At 44.1% G+C, this 25,721-nt stretch overlaps 1 protein-coding gene across 4 annotated transcripts in view; it reads left to right on the top strand.

The window, feature by feature from the left end:
• Positions 1-25,721, top strand: part of LOC105252077 (homeobox protein homothorax) — a 376,959-nt gene that overhangs the window by 261,754 nt on the left and 89,484 nt on the right. The gene's annotated exons all lie outside the window — the stretch shown is intronic.

Genomic DNA, 25,721 nt, shown 5'->3' with positions numbered 1-25,721 from the left:
GTACGAGAATAAGGAACGCATTAAAATGCAGCCCCGTGTCTCGCGAGACATCTTCGCACCCCCTTACAATGCGGTTTCTCACGCGAGCAAGACGGTGACGATAGGCACCATTTTCGAAATCAATGTCAATACTTTTTTCAAACATGGACAAATTATATAGTATGCTTTTTTGCCATATAATATTAGTAAGAAAAGAAAATATTTGTTCGATTTTTGCTTTTTTTATACATACAAGAGATAAGATTTAGAATTATCATATATTTTTAAATTTAATAGAGAGATTTAATAGAGATATATTTATAAAATATAAAGTTTAAATTTAAAAATAATTTATATTTTATTAGCAATTTATCAAAAATGAACGAAAGCCTGCACACAAATATAGTTTTTCATGTCGAAAATAGTAGAGTGGAGAAAACGGTTTTATGAGTCACGTTCAACTACTTAACGTAACGGTTTCGATCTGTCCCAGGCGATCTGCTCTCATCGTTTTACAAGCGTTTCATGTTATCGTGGAAAAAGTAACGGAGGGCCGGCGATAGTCGACCCTCCGACGCGTCCTGCAGGTCACCCACGTTATCCCGCGGGATACCGCGGCCGATCGTTTCCTAAGAGCTGCTTATGCAACTTTGATGAAGCTCTCCCGATTCTCGATGCGGCTGCTCTCTCTCTCTTTCCGTCTTTCTCTACTTCTATACGTGTATTGATACGCGCGATTCGGGATAGCGTACTTATACGTGCCCATCTATCTGAGGTATTTCCAATCATTGTAAAACCCCGACAGACACATCGGGTCGTAAACCGATCGGGAAAACGATATAGAGAGTTTGCTTGCGTATTACGTGTACCGGGTGTCCGTGGCTACATACATGCATAATGCAAAATATAAAAGGAAGCAGAGGGGCGTCTGCGTGCGCGAGATCGTAGAGGAGAAGGGAACGGGGAGGGAGTGATGTGTTATCTGAAAATGGTTTTAGAAGGGCGACGTATCCCTCGGTGTACATAAAATCGCCGAGACACTGAGATCTCCGCGTGGCGGGATACGTGAAAAGATCTCGCGGTACGCCCGGCAAATGCGAAATCCCGGAATATAATCTCTTTGTTGTATGTCTTTTTCGTGGCCTCCCTTCCTCAATCCCCGTGGCCAACAATCGGTCCTCACGGACGCGTAAAACTCCTTGAGACGGTCGTACGATCCCCGCGAAATTGGTTTTATACGAGATGACGGTGGATCGCCCACGCTCTCGGAAAATGCCTCGCGCATCACTTGCGAATAGTCATCGCTATGTATAAAAGCGAGGAAACAGTATTCTCTCCTAAATGCAAAGCTAAAAAAAAAATAAGATGTTTAGATTTTACGATTGTCATATGATTATATTTACGATATCATATAATTATATATTAATTATTATACTTAATTAACTCTAATTTTTTTTTAAAGATGACAAACTTTAAAGTTAAATATTTATTCGAAGAGAGAGAGAAGAAAAAATAATCCAGTAAAACTTGATACATGTATCAATCATGATCTTTTCCCACGACAAGGCACGTTTATGCGCGCGAGTTGCGAAATGTTTGTGCAGTTTTTCACCAAGAAGCAAGGGGATATTCAAGATTCCTAAGGAACGTACTAACAAACGTGTCGATAATCGCGGCAAGAAATGCAATACACTTTTGAGAATTGAGATTCATTTTTTGCGATCGACGTCGTTACGCTGTTCTATAGAATCTTACAATGTTAAATCTTAATTTGCGGTTTGAATATCGTCGCGCGCAAAAAGATTTCATTCTTTCGTCTCTCTCTCTCTCTCTCGTATTCTTTATCAGACTTGTGAATCTTGACGATCGGATGTCATTAACGGTCTGAATTTCATCGTGTCGGGTAACGTTAGCTATTGCCCGTTATAATTAACTTTTTTTGCGCGCCCGCCTTCGGAATTGGAGTTCGCGATTAATCCTTTTTTTAAGAGGCGCGCGACATTCGCAGTTTGATGCGTCGATGGCGCATTCCTGTCTCACGTGTGGTCGCGGCGGGCCTAATAGGCTCGATTACTTTCGCCGGTCTCTTTTGCTCTCTCGCTTATTACCGGTATGATAAAGTCCCCGTGAAAGACGGTCCGCAACCAGTTTTTCTCTTTGACACCGGTCGTATTTTTGCATGTAATCGCGGCAACGTAATTTTCCGCGGCACTCGCCCCTATTCGTATCATCTTGCAATCGAACGCGTATAATTAAAAGTGCCCCCGTCCCCTCCCCCTTCTTCTCGCTTATTTGCGTCCGAGCCCACACACGCTCGTGTTTTTTGTCCGTCAAGCTTTTTTCGCTCCTCCAGACTGACGTCTGCCGCGTATTTTCGTACGCGTTACGCCCTGACATTCGCTAAAACCGCATTTATACAGTTCACTGACAAACTTTTCGACGTGAGAAGGCGAAAAGGGGGGAGGAGGGAGAGGAAGGAGAAAACGGTAGACGAGGGCAGCTGTCTCAGACATGTTCGAGAAACAATCGATGGCTTTTAAACAGGAAGCATACGCGTTTTCTATGGGGTCGACGTTATCGGCACGAAAACGCGCTCGCGTTCCGTAAAAGGACGACGTGTCTCGTGTCCTCCGTTTCCTTCGTTTCTCGCTTCCTGCCTGTGAATAAGCCGGGGTTACACCCTCCGGGTGCCGCGAGACACCCTCCGTCAAAGCACAAAGCTCGCTGACTCGTCGTCTCACGATGCCGGAAAGCTCGGCGTTACTCTTTCGCCGTGTCTCCATTTCTCTCTTTCTCGCACTTTCTCTCTCTCTTTCTTTCGCGGTTGCTATTCTCATACTATTCTCTCATTTGCACGTGACGACCGCATCATATGCTTTGATTTACGTCGCCACTCCTTACTTGCTGTTTTTTTCGAATGTACACTACATCTTGCATTTTACACAAAGAAGGCGTCATGTATATTTAGCGAAATTTGCCGAGCGGTTATAATTTCAATCTCAAGAAAGATGCGGTATAAAAAATACTTGTGTAACAGGCAAATTTATAATAAAATTGTAATCCTCTTCAGATATTAAGGTATGTAATGTCGATGGGACAAAAATTCCTCAGCTGCAATAATTTCAATTTTTCTTTGATGATAGAAATTATTACATTTATAATTGATTTCGATTTAATATAAAATTTCGCGGATGCACCATTGTTATGCCACGATATTGCTTCACTACCACGATTTATCATTGCTACTTTGCGATTACATTTTACGTAATTTATCGCATGACTCGTCGCGTAACTCGTAATGATAGTACACGTCAAAAGTTCTTTTTATCGCGCGTTTTGAGATTAATTATTCAACCTCGCGCGTTCGCGATGTGAATCGCGCCTCCCGATTGATGACCGGCCGCGAAAAAGGAGCCGGGTTCGGTATCGGAATTGCGAAACTATTTGCCCCATATCGGCGAGAACGCGCGCAAGCATCGTAATTTATCTCGCCTTATATCTCTCTTTCTCTCCATCTCCCGGTTGCGAAAGATCGCGCGTATCTGTTTCTCGAGTTACACGGATTATACCGGAACGTATCTACCTCGCCAGAAGAAAATGCGCGTTCTGTCCTCGCAGAAATTAGCATACCGGTTTATTAATTACAACACGGATTCCCTTTCCTCCCGCATGTGCCTGTTTCTTCTCTTTGCACGCGAGCCGCGAGTCGAACACTCGTACTCGGAGATTCGTTCTCGATTCCCAACGCGTCTCGTTGCTGCTGCAGAAAAGAGCCATGGATCCTTTTTCTCCTTTCTTCTTGCTAGCATAAATCTCTCTTCGTCCTTTGCGCGCGACAGTTTTTTCAACATACCGGTCATGCACGCAACTGGGTGGGTTGTTATCAAGCGAGAGTTTCGTCGCGCATCATTATGCTCAACGAGAGGGAAGTAACAGGAAACGTATCTTCGTTGCGCATTCGTCGCGGACAAGAGGAAAGGAAGAGTCGAGAGCCATGCGATTCGTTATGTTAAAATAGTGTTCGCGTTGATTATGAAAAAATTCTTCTAGCAATTTGTCTCAACGTGCAACACATCTTCTAAAGTAAAGGAGTATCGCACAATTTCTCGATTTATCGTACATCGTTACAGCATTGGCTTTGCGTTAAAACGCTCATCAATATTCAGCGCCGAGCAATTTTCGAATAATTTGTTTTCCTTTCTGTTTCAGGTAAGTACGGAGCGTTCATTCCCGACTGAATTGCCCGCGGGGGGTACGTAGGTATCGAATTTCGCATCGGGAACGTAAGTAAGTATGCATGTACACGAGAGAGAGAGAGAGAGAGAGAGAGCGCGCAATGGCCGTAGTTCGGTCCGGAGAATACGGTGGATCGCCGATGCGAAAAGTAATCGGGACGCCCTCGCAAATCCCAGCTCGATCTCTCGCGCAAGGATTGCTGCGTGGCGCCGTTTTCTTCCTTCAACCCGGAGCCCGGTTCTCTCCGTCTCCCGCCGTGAATCTCTCTATATCCGAATGCAATCTAGAACGCATTTTGCGGGCGTCCTGCAGGACGTATACATCTCCCGGCGTATTATGGAATAGAATGGAAGGAAAACGGGATGTAGAAACCGGGTGGAAAGAGTAGGCCTCGGAGGCCCATAACCCCATCAGGGCTCGTCCCAAGGGCGGCATAACCCGCCACCCTCTCCCGCCCCCTCGGCTCGGCCACGGATTCGTAACCTCTCGATGGCGGTCCTGCGGTCTCGACCGAGAGCCCACAGGAGTCTTTCACCGCTGCCGCTTCTTCGACTTTTTCGTCTCGTCTCACGAAAACCCACGACACCCTCTTCGCTCGCGGGGATTGAAAACAGGCCGTAGTTATCCACCAGAGACCGGCGGATACGAGGAAGCACGGTGAACGGAATGAATTTTCGTCCTTTCGGGCTCAGTTCTTTCCGGGAAGTCCTTATATTGATTCGCCATTTTCTACCGTGTATAGAAAAATTTATTTTTTTTTCCGCGACAGTCGATCCTTCGTGAATAATATGATGCGGGTCGTTTCAAGTATAGACGTACGTACATCATAATTTCGACGATTTAACTTGCGTCATCGCGTGAATTTTGAAGAAGCTTTTACTGCGTGAGAATAAATCGAGTTTTCGATGTTGGAAAACAGCGAGATAATGCTATCGATATCCTAGGGTTCAGCCATCTCCTAAAGTATTCACGAGTCACGAAGTGAAACAAAAGACGGTCCACCGCCACCGCGGGTAAAGACACGGAGACCGCCGTTAACTTACCCTTCTCGCTTCTTCTCTCTCGCTTTCTCGCTCCTTACGACCTTCGCGGCTCCTCGGTAAAACGAAAGACATATAGACGACCGCCTCAGGGCCGCCAAACCCCGATAATGGAGGCCGCTAATAAATTCACCCGTTAATATAAAATAATCGTTAAATGCACTTAGGACATACTTACGGTGCCGCTGGCAACAGACAACGCTATCTTTTTTTATTGAAACCACTTCGTCGCGGTATCATCGGCTTTTCACAGACTCGGATGTGTCTTGTATGCCAACTTGGTGGGAGGAAGAAACATTATTATTAAAATGCATATTTGACACGTCGATTGAAATTCAGATTTTTTACTTTGAAAATTTCGTAATTTATTTTGAGAAATTAAGAGTTTGTATTTTTATTTTTACACGTACGGTAAAGGATTCTTTCACGTTGAATATTTATTAATAATCTTTTTATTAAGATTTAAGTGAATTTGATAATTTTAATATTACGCCGCGATTTGTTGATTTCTCGGTTAATGAGCAAGTACTTGACGTCACGGGAGAGAATACATTTCCTCGACATTTCCTGTACGTATCGACTGACGTTATCCTCGGTACGATATATACTGCTCCAGCGTTATCCTGACGTTACTGTTCCGGCTTCCACATAATCCTACGGATACTACGGTAACCGGAAAATATGAATATCGTTCACGACATGGACAGGTGTCGTAGATGCATACAAGATGGATAAAAGTTTATGCATGTATATTCGTCACCGAAAGTAAAATTTTGTATTTACTTTTGAAAAGAATTAAAGATTAAAAATTTTTTTATATTAATTATTAATATTATATATAACATATTCTCGAATTTCTCTCTTTCTCTCTATGCGTAGTATAATAATTAAAAATAGATTCAATATCTGAATATAATTTTTCGCAAATGATAAAACAATTTATGATAATATTTTCATATTATTTCTTAATAAATTTTTAAAAAATTTACTTCTTGAACGCGCGTCAACATTGGGAACATTGCCGAGATTTTCACATTAATTTCCTGTAGATAATTTCATGCCAAAGTTGCGTTCTCGCAGGTGATAGCGCCTCTCGCAGGATACAAGTACGACGTTCGAAAGGAAGCGTCGCCTCCCCGTCAAAGTTAATCCCTCCCATGTCTCAGATCGATCGACGATGCCGCGAATGCCGAGAGCGTAATTCAGGAATTCGTAACTTTATCCCTTTCACGTGTTCCCCGTTGTCGGGAAACTCCGCGTGCTAAGTAATTTCCGGATGACGATGATATATACAGGATGACGCCGCCGAGAAAAGTTTACGCGCGAACAAAGTCCGCGAGAAAAAACATGCACCATGTAATTATTATGTGGCGTAAACAAAACGAATGGCTGCAAGCACGTAATGGAGAAGCATTTTCCGCCTAAGCGCAGTTTTATTAAGTCGCTAGGGCACAAACGAGAGAGAGAGAGAGAGAGAGAGGGAGACAGGGAAAATAAGATTATAAGTTGCTCGACGTATTATGATTGACGACAAAAAACATTCACGCGTATTACTCTGCGCTCCGCATTTACGCATTTATTTATACCACTGCACAGAGACTACAAAGAAGAAAAAAAGATATTTATGCCCACGTTTCCGCAATTACGCATATCAAGACGTTCTCGCACGCTTGTATTGTGCTCAGGTAATCAAACGGAACAAACGTGATGATAATACCGCGAGTTCATGGGACCGTAAAGAGGCGTAAAGATGGATCGAGAGAGAGAGAGAGAGAGAGAGAAAGGAATGAAGACGCTGGAATAGCGAGAGAAAACGCGAGGAAGAGAGAGGGGGATGAAGAAAGGATCTCGATTCGCGCCTCATTGCCGTCTAAGCGAGAGCTATATCTCTTTGTGGAAACACGAACCATGCATCTCCCGTCTTCACCCCGTTCATCTCCCGCGATCTCCTGGAAGGGCCTCTCTAACGAACTCGACGTCCACTTAGGGGCCCTGAAAGGATGCTCCGTAACGAGCCGCGTATCCCACCCCCGCGAAATTCGAACTCGGCGACTCACGCCCGCGGGCCGACGACGTACAACGCCTACGTACGTCGCTCTCTCGTGCGCGATGTACAATATATTATATACATATATATATATACGCACAGGGGTGACCCAATATTTTAATAAAGTGCGCGCGGCCACCAGATCCGTAACTAACCGACTAAACCGTAACGAGAGAGAAACTCGCGAGAGTCAGCGGGAGGGAGACGCGAAACGCGAGAGAGAGCGAGAGGGGAAAAACTCTCTCCGCAGGCACCGTCGCGTCGTGATGTACGGGCAATCAGCCGCATTAATGCACCGCATGCGTGTGTACCGCGTGCTCCTATAAACCGTATTTATAACACATCGTATCGTAATATATTCCCGAGTGTTGCGCGGGGTGCGCTTCGCGCGTATCGAAACCGGACGCCGTGAAAAAGATGACGCGGATGGGGAGGAAGGGGGTTCTGAAAACTAACCGATCACACCGTGGTGCGTCGATTATGTAAAACGTTCTCCGAGATTGCTGCGAGATAAGATTCTCTCCCGTTTAAAGCCGACTTCGTTTACGAGCGCATGATGTCTCGCAGTTACTCTTCTCGAATTATTATATGTTATCGCGGCGCGTCGCCTCTCTTTCTACTCGGTTAAAAATAAAATATCTGCTACACATTGTTATATACACCGCACACTGACGCAACCTTGTAAAGTATTCACACGAGCCGCTTATTGGCTTTATGAATCACGAGCGCGAAAAAAAATCTCAGCTTCCAATTTATCGCGTACAACATGGTTGCACGCGAAGCGCACTTGTAACGATTAAAAATCAGCGTTATTTATCGTATAACTTTGTTGTCGCTAATACGCATATGCAATTCTCGCGTGATTCATACGTAGCGCTCTCAGGTTATTCCAAAAGTAACAAAAACTACGCAATCAAAAATATATCAAAAAACTTATAAAGAGTGAAATCTCTCGAAAATCTAAGGAGCATAAGATCGATTATGTAACGAAAAAAAAAATTAATAATTAGAAATATCGCGCGAGTCGAAGATATTTTTAGGAATCCGCAAAGGTATTTTGAAAAAGCAAAACTGATGTATATGTTACATAATATAGCACGACTACACGCTGCCACGTGGTGGCTATCGTCATGTGTAACGCTAATCAGAGCGAATCACGTCGTATCGCGCTCTCGCGCCGTATCATGGCGGTGCAGTAAAGAGATATAGCGCAGACGGGGATAGTGATGACGATGAGTGAAAGCAATGTATCCGTGCGATACAGAGGGAGAGAGCCGAGCCATTATTATTCATATATTCCGTATCATGTTTGTTCGTACAAATCTACAGCGCGTGCCCGCGAGCCGTAACAGCTTGACATGCATCCCTGTAAATAGTTGCAGGTAACCATTTTGGTTGCTAGTCGGGTCGACGTATTGTATTTTCGCGCGCGATCTTTCACGTTGGAAACGCTATTCTTTAATAAACTAGTAGTTGGTTTAATGAATTTACTGCAGAGAAAGTACTTCAAAAGCGCGACAGACACGCTATGTCACGCGAATTGTACTAAACTAACAGCGTTTTCATTCAGCTTTTCAAAAAGAGCTCTTCTTCAGTGTCTCACTTGTACATTTTGAGCTACCACAAATTTTTAACTGCAATTTGCTCCAGTCATACTTTGTCATATCGAGTATAATTATTATCGTATCGTTTCATCCATGTGTATAATTGTCCAAATTGCAAGAGCTTGCTGCAGCCTTGCTCTTTATCGCTAATTGTTGCTACGCGAGAAGTCGCATTGCCGTACGATAGATAAGTGCATCCGCGCAATGCAGTTTCGCTGCGAGATCGGGTATGGCATGCACGAGGAGGTCGTGCCCAGCGGTAATTGCCGTAGAAAATCTGGACCATAGGGCGGATCGCTCGCACGATTCTCTCATTCCCTTCTCTCCCTTTTCTCTGTACATATATACTTTACTGGCCTTTATTTCGCATTTGATTCCCGGCAACAAAGTTAGCGACTGACCCTGGGGGGTCAAGTATCAAAATTGCACTGTGCAATCTTTACGGGAATAATAAATGTATACATTGATCATCCTCCTCCATTTTTTTATCGCAACTACCTATTATGTAAAATTACGTTATACGTGTAATACGAATTTAGATTTTTGTCGAAAGTAAAAATATATAGATGTCGTTTCGTTTCGATCACGTGAAGGCAAATAAACGCGAGTCGACATTAACGAGAACACCTGCTTCCTACATAATTCTTTATCCAGGTGCGACTCTAATAAATTGAGGTAGATGCGAGTATCTTAGATCACCAATGTGGCTCGCGCTACTCGTGTCTTCGTAGACTTTCAACACGCGGCTGAATTACTGCGCGCTTAGCATGGCACAGAGTGACCTATATACGCTCGGTGGCGCAAATATACGCTGTTTTCTGTCTTTCCTCGATACCTCATAAATGTATGACGAGGGATCTTATTTTTGGTACGAGATAAAACGTAGAGATGACAATATTACACCGTAAGATTTTCGAGAAAATAACGTTAAAAATTTAACGCTTTATCTTTTTTTAGAGATACATAAATCATGATAAATTAATTCTCTCGAGACGTTAAAATTTTTAATATCCGATACAAAATATAATCCTATCAACGTAATTTCTTTTTATTCTATTTTCGCGTGTCATTTTCCCACATTTAAAAGCAAATGTGGATCGGAACGCGCGCTCGTTTGCAAGCCACTAACCGAGAGATGCTAATCTAGGAGTCGGGCACGTTACTCCGGACGTTCCGGAGGTTTCCGAGGCGACACTTTCCGTGGTTTCCGTGTCTGGCGAGATTCTCACGCGCGCGAGAATCTCTTAAGTCTTAAGTCACGCGTCTTGACTCCGATCTTCATCAACCGACACGTCGCGTCGGTTCGTCGCCGTCCAACAGTGCGGCGTGGCGTTTTACGCGTACGTGTATGCGTATAAGTGCGTGCCATGCAAATTTCTGCGTGGGGGTCTTTGTTGGGTCGAAGGATACGCGTTACGTTGTACACCGGTCTTCCGGTCTCGCCGGCAGATAAATAATGGTAACGCGACTCCGCGCGATTCCGTCTACCGCGATTCTGTTCGTCTTGTTTGCATAACCAGCCATATTGGTGAACCGCTTCATTCTCCGTGGTTAATGTATTCCGACCACGACTGCGCGTTTAACAAAATCGAGATTGATCTTCGCTTCTTTCTCGAAGCATTTCTTTCTATTTAAACGCGATGGAAAGATAATAAATTTGCACGATAAATGACATATATTTTTCTATCAATTTATATTTATATCCTTCTCGGGGGATTATACACTTAATTTTCATAGATCGCACTTTCAAAAATTGCCAACCTACAGTACCGATAATATATGACCCGAATACAACGGAGAGAGAATTTATCGCTACATCTGCTAATGGTTTTGCAATGACCATTTTTCATTATACACTCATTATCTCTGTTACCTATTAATGTTCCAGTTGCGACATACGCTGAATCATTCGCTCGAATGTACGTTGCACCTCGATCGGTTCGGGAATTTTGGAATTTTTAATTTAGCTCATTCGTTACATCGTTTTCCCCGTGGCTTTAATTAACCCACTTTATATTGCTCGTATCGAAATTACGTACGTATTCATGCATTATGCACCTGGTGGTCCTTGAAATCGTCCGTACTCGGTAGTTTATTGCTGCTGCGATAAACTACCAACGAGAATTCGAAATAAATCTATTACGCACAACGTATGTCTGATATAAAAATTTGTCTTTAATAAAAATTCAACATTCGAACGCGTAATATTTATTTGCATGAACGACGTTACTGTGTGAAAATACAGCATATTACTCGACGGTAAAATCGCTGAAAATTACGCGAAACTTATTATCCGATCGTGACTTGAACCAGTCACATTTCCACCATCTCTCTCGTCTTTACTCGGTGCAGCACGTCCCGCTCGTTCCATTCATTTTTCCCTGGTCAATGACGTCCATCTCGATTCTACTTTGTAGCACGATGGAGACCGCGTGCTCATACCGTCCGCTTTTTTCTCAAATCCTTTGTAGGAGCGGCGCCGCGGATTCTTACATGTACGATCGCTTCTTTTCGCGCTAACGTTTCATCCGAGGAATGTAACACCGGTATGCCACGGTAATCGATACATAACTTCTCCGAGCGAGGAGCTTCGCGACAATCCAACGTTCGAATAAAGTCACGATACAGTAATTAACCCGTCGTGCTTTCGACAATCTCTCGTGTTGTCGTCTATTAATTCGCGCACAAGTGCGCGGTGTGTGTACTCGGAGAAAGATTTCAAAGCGTGTTCCCCTGCTAGAGTCATTGCAAAAACGCGTAGGAACAATCTCAGGCTCGACGCGGCGAACTCTGAGAGAGAGAACCCAGGATGAGTACATAAACAACACTCTCGAGTGGCACGGCGGGACACGCTAATGACCGGGATATTAAATAACGATAATGATGCCGTCAACGAGTCTCCTTTTTGTCCCCCGAATCGCCCACGACGACGACGACGACGACGACGACGATCTTCGCGAGAGGAAGACGAGGCGCGGTGGACGACGCTCGATGGCGCCGGTGAAATTTTAGCAACTTAATTGACCGCGACGGACGGATCCGCGAAATGATCGACTTCCTTTTGCGATGCGCGCCCGTGATTCCTTCTTGCCTTTTCGCGGCCTTTGTTTCTTAACGGATGGAACGACGCTCCCGCGCCATTGTCGAGCCGCGATCGATCGCGTGCGAACCAACGCAGGTCGAAAACTAACACTGTCGAATTTATAATTTATGCCATCGGGCGAGATGAGGGGAACGACCTGTAAATTACGCACACTTATACATTTCCTTGTCTTACGAAATGAAGAATTTCTGACAACGTGAGGAAACAGTGTCTTAACGGGTCTCTTAATCAGCCTCGTCGTAATCCGATTCGAGATTAAACAACGAAATTTAATTCTCCATTATTCGTTAGATTATGTCTGGAAATTTAATTCTGTGAAAATCTACTGGCGCGGTACCATGAGATAATTGACGAATGTTATTCCGAAATTCTGTAATTTTCAATTACTACAATCTACAATTCTTACATGTCCTTATGTTTCAACATAATTGATCGATTTTAAAATATTTGGATCGCATTAAAATATTCGAATATTTAACCGCGATTCAAATGGATATATCGCGAAAACCTCGCGATATCACGATATATATTCGACGTGGTATATAAATTTCAATACTTAGCGGCCAGCGATCTGCCGCAATAACCATTTGAAATATGTTCTTCGTACTGGAAAATATGCTTGATTGAGTAAAGTTAATTTATTCCGTACTAAAAAAAAAGTATTTTTGGCGCGTTAACGATAAAAGGGCGTGGACATGGCTCCATGGTTATTCGGCGGGAATAGGTTTCATTCGGAGTGATCGACTGGGCGCACGGGAATGCCGATAAACGCATTATTACGGCGATGAAAATCACCGGCGCAACGGGCTGTTTGTATCGCGCCGGTACGCCGCCGGTGCGATGCGGCCGTGGGGCCGGTTCGTAAAATCCAATGAGCTGTCATTTTTATGCCACGCGCGATGCGCACCACCCGGAAACGTTTGACGTTGCCCGTAGTAAAATCTGGCCGGAGCCATCAAAAGTGTACAAGGTAAACACGCGCGCATCACCAATGCGAAATTTTGTAATTCCAATTCGCTATCGGGAGTCCTGATTACCTTTATTGTCGGCGCATCTAACTTCATATTAATTCGCTTAAAAACGTAACGCGTAATTAACCGATATCGACGCGATGCAAATTGATATTACGTCATCTTTGAAAAGCGCACTTTATTTACGTCACGAAAGTATCTCGTGAAATAACGATAAGTTTGAATGTTTTTGCAAAATTAATACATCTTCTTTTTGTTACCCCTCTTCTTTTCCAGAGGCATAATGCCAGAGAGATTTCAATCTCGGTTATATATTACCGTTCTATATTCAGGTTCGCGTTTTTGATGACCTCGCGCGGGCGATCGTCTATGAAGATCTCGAGGCGCCGCCTGAAGCACTGACAATCACCTGTCCGAGCAGACTCGCGTTGCATCCACCATTGGCCACGCTGCACCGTACACCGTGATGTACAGGTGCAACGTTACGGCTTACGCTTAGCCTGATGGATCAATTGTCCGGGCATAGAATGCGTATGACTTTGTTTATCGCGTTTTACCGGAAGTTGCCATTTGTCACGGACGAAAGCGACGTCGGGCATGCCGAGCGGTGCCTCCGAGATTCTCGATAAGATGATGCGCGTCGATTAAGAATTGTAACGAGCTACATTTGGAAATGTGTTCAACAAGATTGGTTGATCGTGAGATTCGTTAAAGTGAGAGAATATTCGAATCGGAATCATTTTATCTTATTGGGAAACACATTGTACATCTTATTAATTCCCGAAGAATTTAGATGAATTTTGGATACGGAAAGAATTTTACGATATAGTCACAAGTTTGTAATGATTGTAATCTCGTTCATCGAGTGCCGCGCGAATTGTCGATGAGTCAACGCAGAAAATAAAATATTTGCCGCTCGAGAGAGCGGCGAAAAAGTTTATTATCGATATTATGCCATAATGGGTACACGCGTTCGCGTTGTTGCTGGCTATCGCGCGTTTAGTGCTTTCATTCTGTTACGACGTGGAAAAGCGTCGGGCGTGTATTTTTTCCTATTTTTCGTTCCTCCCTTTATTTATTTATTTATTTTTTTTTGAAAAAAAATTCCGCGTTGCGCAAATATCGCGTCAGATGCCAACGTATCGCGGAAAAAAGTTCTGCACATTCGGAAATGGACGCCTGGCGAAATGCGCAGCGACGAAATACGTCGGACTTACCTGTGATGGCAAAATACCTCCAATAGGCGTTGTGTCTACGTGTATATATGAAAAACAAAAAAAGCAGGATTTTAAAAATACATAGATTTTATTTATAGCCTAGGGGATACTCGTTTGTTGATATTTATTGCCGTACACCGGTAAGCTTTAAAAATGCATTTTGATACGTACGTGAAACAGAGAAAGAGAGAGAGAGAGAGAGAGCGAGAGAGAGAGAGAGAGGGGAATTTGTTCCTATTTGTTTGAAAGCGTTATGCACCTGTCAATGGGTCGGCTGCCATACGTATGTTCGCCCGGAACGAGCGGTCAACACTTTTCTCCGCGTGCATCACGATCTGTTCCATCCGATCGCGTCAATCACTCAAACTCTTCGACGCGCGGGTTATCGATGCACCACCGCCACCATCACCGCCGCCACCAGCACCACCATCTCGCCACCGCCGTCGACACCGCTACCCCCGTCGCTGCAATCGGCCATTCGTCCGTGCAGCAACCTCCGTCAATTCGTCCGCACCTCTCTGACTGACGTCCTCATTATGAATATTGTATTTTATGATTGCGAATGTCGACCGCGCGGTGCTTTATGCTCGGCGGGAAAAGTGATTTACCTCGCGGGATATAAAGAAAATCTCGTTAAATCAATGCGTGCCCCCAACAGCTGTTAATTACATTTTTGAACGCGATTCTCGACGGTATCGACAAACACTTTTGACGTGCCGCTATAAAATTGCGGCCAATATCGATTGTGTGTCTGAAAAATTATTTCGCGAATAATTTTCCGTGCGAATATTTCGAAATTTATTTTAGCCGCGTTTGAAAAATTCGACACGCAAAATTATCCCTGTATCGAATGTCATCTCTTACGATGACGTTCCATACACGGAGAAGTACAGCGTTATCGCTTTCGATCGCGTTCACGATGGATCGTGTTACACTGTAATATTTTTATGGGGACTTATGGGCGCTACTTTCCACCGGTGTTGTGCCGGTGATACCGATCATCGAGGACGTGCGTGCAATTTGCATAATTCCGTTCGCCGTTCGTTAGGGCACACGCGTCTCTTATCACGAACATTTTACCAGAGATTCACGCGATAACAAGAATAGGCTAAACTAGGTTCGTGCGATATTTTCACAGTATATTACTTATTGTTAATTAAACACACACTCAAACGAAATCATTTGTTGGAATTAGTCGCAAATCAGATTTTATCCGGAATACATTTTTGCAAAAATATAAAGACCTAACGGAATTTTGTGCGACTCGACGGTATGCACCTAAGTATTTAAATTAATGTGGCACGTTGAGGCGATACGACCGATAACACGCCAGTCTACTTTGGCGATTTGCCTTATCGAACTTGGCCGTTCCTCGCGTACTGGATACGAATGTCGCGTGCTTATTCATGAAACGAGCAGCGATAACGGCCGCCCCCTGCCTTTCTTTATCGCTGAGGCAACGCTATTGCCTCGCATTCAATAATTCCGACCGGTGTCTCGGCCAATCACACTTACATCGTCGTGTAGGTGTCTCCTCGAGTACGTTCTGTTTCTGCTACACTACGTTGCAATCATAGATTAATGTCCTTGGAGCACGATACATAATACTAATCAACGATCGAATCAATGAAAATTATCCTATCGAGAGGATTGAATTTATTTGCGTCATTGTACGATTTGTAATACATTATACGTGAAAAGCATTTTTCCTTACAAGCATATCTTTAGGTAACTTTGCGATTATGTAAACGAAAAACTCAAGTGTGCAATTTGAACGCGCGACAAGAAAGAATGTTGCGAAATAGCAGAGAGCGAACGGGAAAAGATGCGATGGAAGGTATCGGAGAGAAGGGCAGCATCGTGGATTTTCTTGTAACTCGTATAGCCCATTTCAGATTCGCGTATATGACGCCATTCGTGCGAAAGCTGGGAACTAAACGAAGTTCTTCTCCTACCGTGCCATTCGCGCGGGTACAAGGCGCGGGACTTGTAGGCGAGAGGGAGACAAAAAAAGGGAAGATGGGAGGAAAAAAGAGGACGACGCAAGCGATGCGGGACGCGTGTACGAGGTTACAAGACGAAATAAATACAATATTATGCAAACGGGCGAGGCTGATCGCGCGCGGCAAAGCCTCGGGAATCTCGGGAATCCCGAATAAATTGACACTAAACGCGGAAGGGTCGCCTCTTCCACCCTTCCATCTACGAGACCCGAGAGCGAGCAGTGGAGCCAGCCACCTACGCTTCTGAATGGGTGAGAGAACAACGAGGAGAAATATATATCGATGCCCCCGCAACACACACCGTATCCCAATATCACCTAACAGCTATTTCGTTTATACGCCCCTATGTCGGCTGGGTATAGAAGACGATCTGGGAGCGTGTTCTTCTGAAGCTATGCATAGCTCAAATGACAAAGGGACGACCTCGCGACGTTTCACGCATTACGTTACTTTTTCGAGCAGAAGACAAGTTTCATCTTTGCTTTTACACTAGAAAATATAATTTGAAGTTTGATTTCTTGCGAGACATCGTCGAACGAACGCAAAACATTAATAAAGAATTTTTATATTAATAATTATTATTTTCGAATAAATTACAAAGTCTATAGGCGATTCCAAATTGATGGCTTCCATTGCAAAAAGAGTTTCATTCGTGGTCTTTCTCTAATCCTCGTCTTATGCCAACTTTACTCCGCACCGAACCTGCATGACAGTAAACCTTCGAATAAAATGGCCCTCTGTACGAAGCGTATCCTTGTTACCGATACCGGTAACGATGAGGATGGCCATTCGCGTCACGACAGAGTCGATATATATATATAGTACACTCCCACGCTTTTCTGCAGCAGTCTAAATTCAACTTTCTCCGTTGTGGTTCTCTTCTTATCGGGCGAACGTACAAAACATTTCTTGTTATGTCAAATGTAATATATGATGATTTCACTAGCTGTCGTCAACTGATTATCTTGCTATCATTTGTCATCGACTATTCATGTTAAAAGTTTCATCATCTTTATTGGTTGTTAACAGATAATGCGCTTTTCTCTTGAATGATAATGAATGCTACTTTTGATATTAATGTTTGTAGAAATAATTGGAAAGGAAAATTAATAACCGTATATATTCAAGTTGTATTTTACATATTCAGGAAAATTTAAATAATGATTCTTTCTACGCTTTTTTACATTTATATCGCGTATCACCACGCGGTTCAAAGTTGCGCTTTCTCGAGACCTTTGTGCTCGAGCACGACGTCATCATCGTTCTCGTTGTCTCTCGTCGAGAGATGACCGGCACGAGTGAATCGGTGCCGCGTAGAAGAAGATTACACGCTTTAAATGGATAATTAAATAGCAACGGAGCTGACTGAAAGACTGACTGGGGATGATTGCCGGGTAGCGGCGCGAGCGTGAGCGTAGAATTGCCGCCTGAGGGGCCCCTAGAAAGAGGAGGAGGTTCCACCATTACGCCCGTTCCTCCCTCCCCCTATCTAAACTCGGCGGAAACGTTATAATTATCCCGATTCCCACAAGTCACGAGGCGCGCTTGGTACCGATTGACGTGCGGCACGTTGGATGGAAGGGAGGGTGAGATTCGACTCGAATCATTCGAGAGAGCGAGCTGGATTCTTGTCAATAATTCCGCCCGCCTCTCATTAACGGCGAGAATTCGATACGGTCTTCAAACATTGACTGCGAAGCGACGGGGATGGTAATAATAGCGATCGACGATGTTGGGAATATTGTTCGCATTTAGGCCAGAAGGAGAAAGAAAGAAAGAACTGCTGCTCATGATCTTGCTAATTTTGTAATGCGATGCGGATGTCTGAAGCTAATTTGGTGTCTTCAAATTCAATGATTCTTGCTTTAATAGTGAATCTTCATCATGATTAAATGAATACGATATATTGAAAAAATGTGAAAAATTTCAAAATTATTTTCTATACATATCTAATACAATATGCACTTACTTACAATTTAATTACAATATGAATGAATTTATTTTGTAGAGAGATTTTTGTGCTAAAAATAGCTTGACCGTACTCGATTGCAAGCTGTTATCTCACACGTGAGATTAGGCTAGGGTTACAAGCAGCCGTTTCATTAGTACGGTCCAATCAGTTGAGTTTGTGGGGTCGCGGGTAGCGCATGACGCTTTCAGCGGACGAGAGCGAGGCCTAATCAATGAAATTGGGAGACAAAGTTGGGTCACTAGCCGAGGTCAACGGTCATCGGACGATTGAAACTTCCTGCAAAGGAAGGAATCGTCTCCTCCTCCTCTTCCTCGGGCGTCGCGCTACCTCGAAGGACACAATGACGGGGGTGTGTCCGTGTGTACTGCGACAAGGAGGTGATCAACGAGTCTGCAACCCCTCAGCCCCGACGCCCTTGACGTGTGTTCCTTGTGATCCGCTGGATCACGCGGTTTGATAGTGCGCGGAACCTGGCACACGGTCACGTACACGCGCACGACGCGTCCGCCTGTGTGCGTGCACGTACGCGTAGATCCCATGGTAGACAGGGTCGCGTGATAATGACAGGTTTGGGCGTCGCACGGTGATTGAGGTGGCCGTGTCACAGAGACCCGGCTCGACCACGCCCCGCAGGTCGCCGTACCAATTCGCTCGTCAGCATCGATTTCCAGCGGAATCGTCCAGCCATGGACTCCCGAGGACTCGATGTTGGCAAGCGCGTTGCCTTCGGGCCCGTCCTTGAGCCTTGTATCGGCGATCGCCATGAAAAATGCCACGCGTCGATGATATCGGCTTTCCGCTTGTTGTCGATATTTTTGGCACTTTGTGTATACGTTCAACATTTAAAGTACACGGTATTTATCGCACGCGATTTCATCCATTTTATTTACTTTACGCTGCGAGTTGTTAGGAGAGCGATGTAAATTCTTGCAGGATTCATTTTTTCAATATTCAGAGTGCTATATAATTTACAGCTTATCAATTTATTTATACTCTATGCTTAATCTCGTCTTGGCTATTCGAATATAAATATAGGGCGTATAATATTTTATATCTTATCAGATACCTTTCTATACTTGAACCGAATCGACGCGGAAGTAAATGTTACGGGGTCGTTAGTAAACGAATCTGAGGGACATAAGCTGAGACTGCATATCGAACGCGAGAGACTCTGCCGCAATGACGAAGCAAGTCGAGAAACGATGTCTATCTGGCAGATGGAACTCCGCGTTTGTCGAGTCCTCATTGCCGTATGGCTGGCGTTCCATTACGAGTCGGCATCAGTCGGCAGCATACCATCTTTGGGCACGGCTTATCTGGTATCGTTCTCAAGCATAGCACGTAGGTATAGCTGCAGGCGCGTCTCCGCACGCATACCCTTATACATTCCATTGTGTTTCGTTTGTAATTATGTACAAAGAACGCGAAGCGTCTGCCTCCAGAATAGTCCATCACGTGAGAAACCTCGGATACGAGTCGATCTTAATCTGAAATTTTATAGACGCTCGAATATAGATCCTTCAATTTCATTCATTAAAACGTGACATTTTAAATTCTCCTCTCTGCATTTTACCTTATAAACTCGCAGATATATATTTTCGAGGAAATTTTTATTTGATCTATGTGTATGTAATGTGAGAAGCACATTTTTTTTTTATGTCAAAGTAGAAACAAAATTTAATACGATAATAAGTTGTACATTAATATCGCAATGTCGCGTTTACAAAAATATTGCAACACGGATATCTTTATAAAATAAAGTGATATGAAAATATTGTTTCAACATATATCTATTTTATACGATTATACGAAGCGTGTCACATTTTCCGACAATAAAAGTCAGTTTTTCACTCAATCAATTGCAGAATATTTTTGTTAGTCTTCTCAGCCTGACCGCAATGTCAAGTCGGTCTTTTCTTCTTAAAGAGAATCCGATTGAAGTTGTTTCGACGTGCGGCAAGCCATTACTGCTCCATCGTGTCCCCTCGGAGCAATAACGGCACATTAGAGAATTTTAACGCCAAAATTGAATAATCTCCGAGGCGAGATAACGAAATTATGCCCCCTCTCGTTCATAGAAATATCTTTTTTATGTACATATATATAGACGCACACATACACAACCGTCTACCAACTCAATGGAGGAAGACAAACGAAATGAAGGTATTATGGATGACTGACGTGCTGACGTCGTCTATTTTATATCCGGTCCCCTCTTTCTCGTTTATCCGCCATTTCCTCCTCCTCATTTTCACATCGCCAAAGAGCCCGCTTTCCCTCCTATCAATTCGACCGGCCGGGGCAATCCCGACGTGAAATTCACTCGTGACAATTGGTTGACTCCCACTTCTCCGTTGTAATTAGACGTGAAGTCACCGCGGGGACGAAGACGTTTTCCACTTTACTTCGACCTTGGGAATCAGCATTTCTGCGAGCGCGTGGCCTCCATCTAGGTAGCTTTAAATCCCCCGCAATTCTGACAAAGACGAATCCGCATTGCGACCACCGTCATTTATTTCAGCGCGTTTACCCTTCGTTTAACAGCTCGCCAGTCACGAAGGATCCCACGTCGATCGATTCTCCTTCTCTTTCTTTCACCCTTTAATCGGCCGATCCGCACAATCGGTCGATGATCGGATGACGTGGAGTCGACGTAGCCACCCGTAGTGACCTCCTCGTCCTCCGCGACCTCATCCTCTCGACATGAATTCTCCGGCCGAGAGGCGGAAGAGGGGATCCCCAGGCGCGTGATGACGAGGCGCGATCTCTGCTGGCTCCCACGCCCCCAACGCCCCGCTCGTTAGTCGGAGTCAGCAGCGCGGTCGTCATCGACGTGTCATTCGGCACCGAGAGAGCCCCGATTACCGCGGGATAACATCCCGGAACGATGAAGGACACGAAGAGACATGGGGCCAGGAAGAGCTCCAGCATCTATCCACCCGTTCCAACATCGACGATCTGACGCAGCACGCGCGCGGTTCTCGTCGAATCGATGCGCCAGCAAATTGTCACGCTCGCGGGAAACATCGCGAGCAGAAATTACCGATCGATGCGCGGATAGAGACGAGAAGAAACTGGTCCTCGTGACTTCTCGTGACAAGCGGTAACGTCCGCGAAATGTTTATAAAGTCGAATCGATCGTGGCACGCATGAAATTTTGCGTGATGTAGGAACGACGCTTGTATCTTGATTACATTGGAAGAAATGTACGCGGCTCGCGTTATGTTCATTTTATATTTCGTATATAGAGAAATGGATATTGCACATTTCGGCGATCTATTTCGTAAATTACTGCGAATAGAGGTCAGGATGCATTCTACGTTATATTGATGTATTATTCAATCTAGTAGCGTAATTGAATAATTCCGAAGATGGCCCCGGGAGCATCAGGACGGCCATCAATTCGGGAAATGGTCCCGCATCTAATACAGACATTTAATCCATCGTCTATTTGTACTGATTTGAATTCGGGCTACGAACGATCTCATTGTCTCGAGAATTGTCTTAGGGAGCAGTTTGCTCCTCAGGAAGACTACGGTTATTTCAGCTACGCCGGTGTTACTATCAGGGTAGCGGGCCGTGGATGAGGTTAGCGCACCGCGGAAAGGGGTCGTCTAGAGGCAATCGGGCTAAACTACGGACTCATTTACACACTTAGCTCCGCTTCCGCCTGGCTCGTTCCTACCCCAGTCCTCGGGAGAACCTAAATGGTTTTCATATTGTCTTTTTACCGCTCATTTTCATTTTATCGCTTGTTTGGCCACCGAGTCGTGCCGTCGGTCCTTGCAGCACGGCGCGTTTACATTCTCTCATCGCTTCTGCCTTCCTTTGTCGTCTCGTTCGTGTCTCGTGGACTTGTACACGGTGAAGGGATGAAATCGAGCAGATTGCTTCTATCGTCGACGCCATTGATGATACATCGCTCTGTAATTTTATATATAAATATAAATCTTTTTAATTAATACGTATTATTTACTAGAATATGAAAAATAATAAAGCGATATAGAGAAGGAGGGAGGGTTCGCATATGAAAGTTACAGCACAGTTTAATGGAGAGCGTCTAGGAGAAATGGCGGAAAGTATGTTATCTTATGCAGTATTCCGCAGGCAATATCTTTCTGAAGTCAAACGTGTGCGTCGTCACGAGCATAACGCAGCCTGGGAGGGAACGGGAAACCCTCGGTGGAAAAGCATCGGTGGCACAGGGTCGGGGGTGGCCCGGAACGGACCGCCACGAGCACTTAAGACTATTGTTTTCAATGTAATTGGATAGCTCCTGCTTTCCATCTCTCTTCCTCACAGACGCTACTTCCTCCTTCGCTTCCAGCAACTATCTCGAATCGCGCGGAGGGTGGAAAGCAGTCAGCCAGCCAGCCAGCCAGCCAGGCAGTCCCCACGTAGCTTCGACAATTATCTTGATTGTTTTATGCATACACCAACGAACCCATGAGCAACTTATCTCCGAAGCAGGCGAGTCGTAAAGGGAAACTGCGGTATCGCTTCACCGAATATTGCATATTTCCATAATTCATATATCATCGATCGACGTTTCGATGAGTGAAAGACAGGCGATCGTTATTACGTACGTTTATCGCGGAAAACTTAATAACTTTTACTTGATAAATTTATGTTATTAAAATCATATCTTCGCGTATCTTTTTTTAGCAGAAAAAAATAAAGCGTGTACCGTTTATATCGTTTAGACACGTGAGATACACGTTGATAGAAATCCTCATGGAATACCAGCAACTTTCCATCAGTCATCTCGTTATATGTAAAGGGAAATTAACCGATAGACGATTCGAATCTCGATAATCGAATGAAGCCCGTATACCTTGCCAGTCGGCCTGTCGCCGATATTCACTCGAGGCTCGTCGCACGTACGCGTACGTACGTCGATCGCGTCGTCGAATCTGCAATTTAACGCGTATCGATCGTACTCTCGTGGGGCCCCGCGTCGCGCGCGATCGTCTCAATCCTCCTCCTCCTCCTCTCGACGCGGCTTTATACGCGGCGTTAGATATCCGCGGAGATCCGATGGAAACTCTACGCCCAGACAATGCGCTCGGCCGATTTAATTAGGATAAGAATCGCTCGGATCGGATATACACCGGCACACAATGGAGTTTACCGAGCGGGGGTGAGGGGGAGGAAAGGAGAGCCGGGAGTGGGGGACGGAGCCACGCTTCTGATGTATGTATACCGTGGCTCGCCTCCAAGAAACATGATACAGCGTCGGTCGAGGAGCGAGTAGGGGAACGCGGGTTCAGGGAATAGATCTGCGGTTTCCAAAAATACCACAGGCTTCGACAAAAAGTAACGATCGGGGACGCGAAAGAGAGGAAGGGAGGGTGGGAGAAGGAGACATAATACCGCGGAGGCCACGTGCTAATTATGTAAAAATATGATGCGGCCCGCTTGCGGTGCAGCCGCAGGCTTTTATGCGCAGCCGGATTCTTTCGTGCCGATCGATATTTTGGCACGGATATCGAGCACGGTTAATTTTATATCGAAGGTAATGTGCGTGCGTACATGTCACGGGATTCGTAATTGATGCGCTTATGAGGTGTCTCTTAAGAGCGTACCTTACAAGCCGAATATAGAACACGGAAACAACATGTGCTGAAATGATTCTTTCATGCAAATCGAACAGTTTGATGTGGTTTTTTTTTTATACATCGAGGAAATTAAGCGACGTAGCCATCGCGTGTCGTGGATAGTCAGCGGATAGACGGAGGGAATGTCCCCGCTGGGAACGTAACTGTCGGCGGACTATTTACTTGTGACGATTACGTGCGTCTAATTTCATAATTGCGGTTAATGCGAGATTAAAATTGAGATGTGGCTGCGTCGGCTAAATTAATACGTCTCGCTAGGTGTAATGTAATTGAGCGCCGGTAGCGATATTCCGTGCATCGCGTGTATAATTTTTTCAATGCTATTCCGCAAACGTGTATCGTTCAACCGCGAAAAAGATTGCATCCATTCAAGTAGAAAAAGAGTATCTGATTTATCAATTCTTTATTTTTCTATAATATTTGTCTCAATAATAATTGAAAATATCCTTTCGATCAGTCGCATCGATCGTTAATAATTATTTGAATTATAATCCGCGAATTAATCACCATAAATTTTGATAAAAGTTAGTTGATGCGCTTGATATTATGCTACGCATTCAAAAGGGAGCACTTGAACTTTGCGAAGGTTAATGTTATACGCATATAAAGATATACCGGGCTTGACGTAGCATGCAGGTGCGCAACGCGTCGCACGCGTGTCATACATCTCTTAGAAACTTGGCGCACGTTTGACTGCATAATAACATCAGAAAGATTCGGTTCTTGTTGGGAGCGCGATATTAATGCGCGCAGTAACTTCTCCGGATGAGCGGCTAGAATGCTGCATGAATTTATACGCCTGCGTGGCAAGATCGATGGAATATATATCCGAGCGTATAATTTATCTATCCGAATTTCATTTAGGACAGGAGAAGATAATCAACTTGAAATATTTTTTATTATGTATATATATAAATATAAATATTTATATGTAAAGATAAAAAAATTATTATTTTATTCATTATTTACATAAATAAAAAATTTATTTTTACATAGTTATTATTGAGTTTTATTAATATTTTGCTAAACTTTTTCTCTAACTAGGCAAGAGTTTATTTTTTTTAATTAGCTTTTTAATTGTTATTATTTGCACAAATTTTTTATTTTTTTCCTATTATAGTAATTTACTTTTCAATAATGAAACGTAATTCTTTATTTTTCTAAAAGAAATTCAATAAAATTTTGTTGGCAAAAATGGCCAAGATGTCAACGTATTATTTGAAATTGAGTGAAAGTCGAATGACTTTTCTTGCTCGTCGATTTTTTTTGATTATATCAGTATTATTCTCACATTTTTTTCGCTCTATACAGTAAAGTTCTCCCCGTTTCAGCAGAGGAAATACGAACAGAGCCCTGGCGCATTGTCGTTTCGGGCATCGTAGCACGAGCGCATCTGCGCCGATGTAACCGCGCGATAAAATGCGGTCGTCCAAGCGCGCGATACATAGCGGAAACTTTTTGCCGCGCCGCTGTCTCTTCCACCAATCTCTCCTCTTCCTTCTCCTTCTGTGTCTCTGCTTTTTTATTGTTGTTGTTGACCAGCAATAAATAATATTTCGCAGGTGCATCCAGACGACGCGATGCCCGTAATACGGGGATCGTCGCGCAGATAAAAGTCCGCGCGCGGCGCACTATGTGTTATTCTATGTACTTACCTTGGTACGCGATAAATCATTCGATAAATTGTCTGAAAGCCCGCGTTCGTCGACGAGACGCGAAGCTGATGGTGGTGGAGTGAGACAGAGAGGAGGAATTTTTTTTTCTATCCGCGCATTTTACGTCCGCTAATTGTTGCGCTCAACGTAACTGCTCTGTCAGGGTTAGTATTTAATAATTGCGATGTCTCGTCGGCATGCAGTTTCGCGCTAATTGACGCCTGAGTTCTTGGCTCGCATCGTTACTTAAGTACGCGAGATAGTTCATGCTCAATT

This window comes from Camponotus floridanus, unplaced genomic scaffold, assembly GCF_003227725.1.
Source record: "Camponotus floridanus strain SB8 unplaced genomic scaffold, Cflo_v7.5 scaffold6, whole genome shotgun sequence".
Classification (NCBI taxonomy): Eukaryota; Metazoa; Arthropoda; class Insecta; order Hymenoptera; family Formicidae; genus Camponotus; species Camponotus floridanus.
The sequence above is the reverse complement of the archived record's forward strand: the minus strand, read 5'-3'. Positions and strand labels throughout refer to the sequence as shown.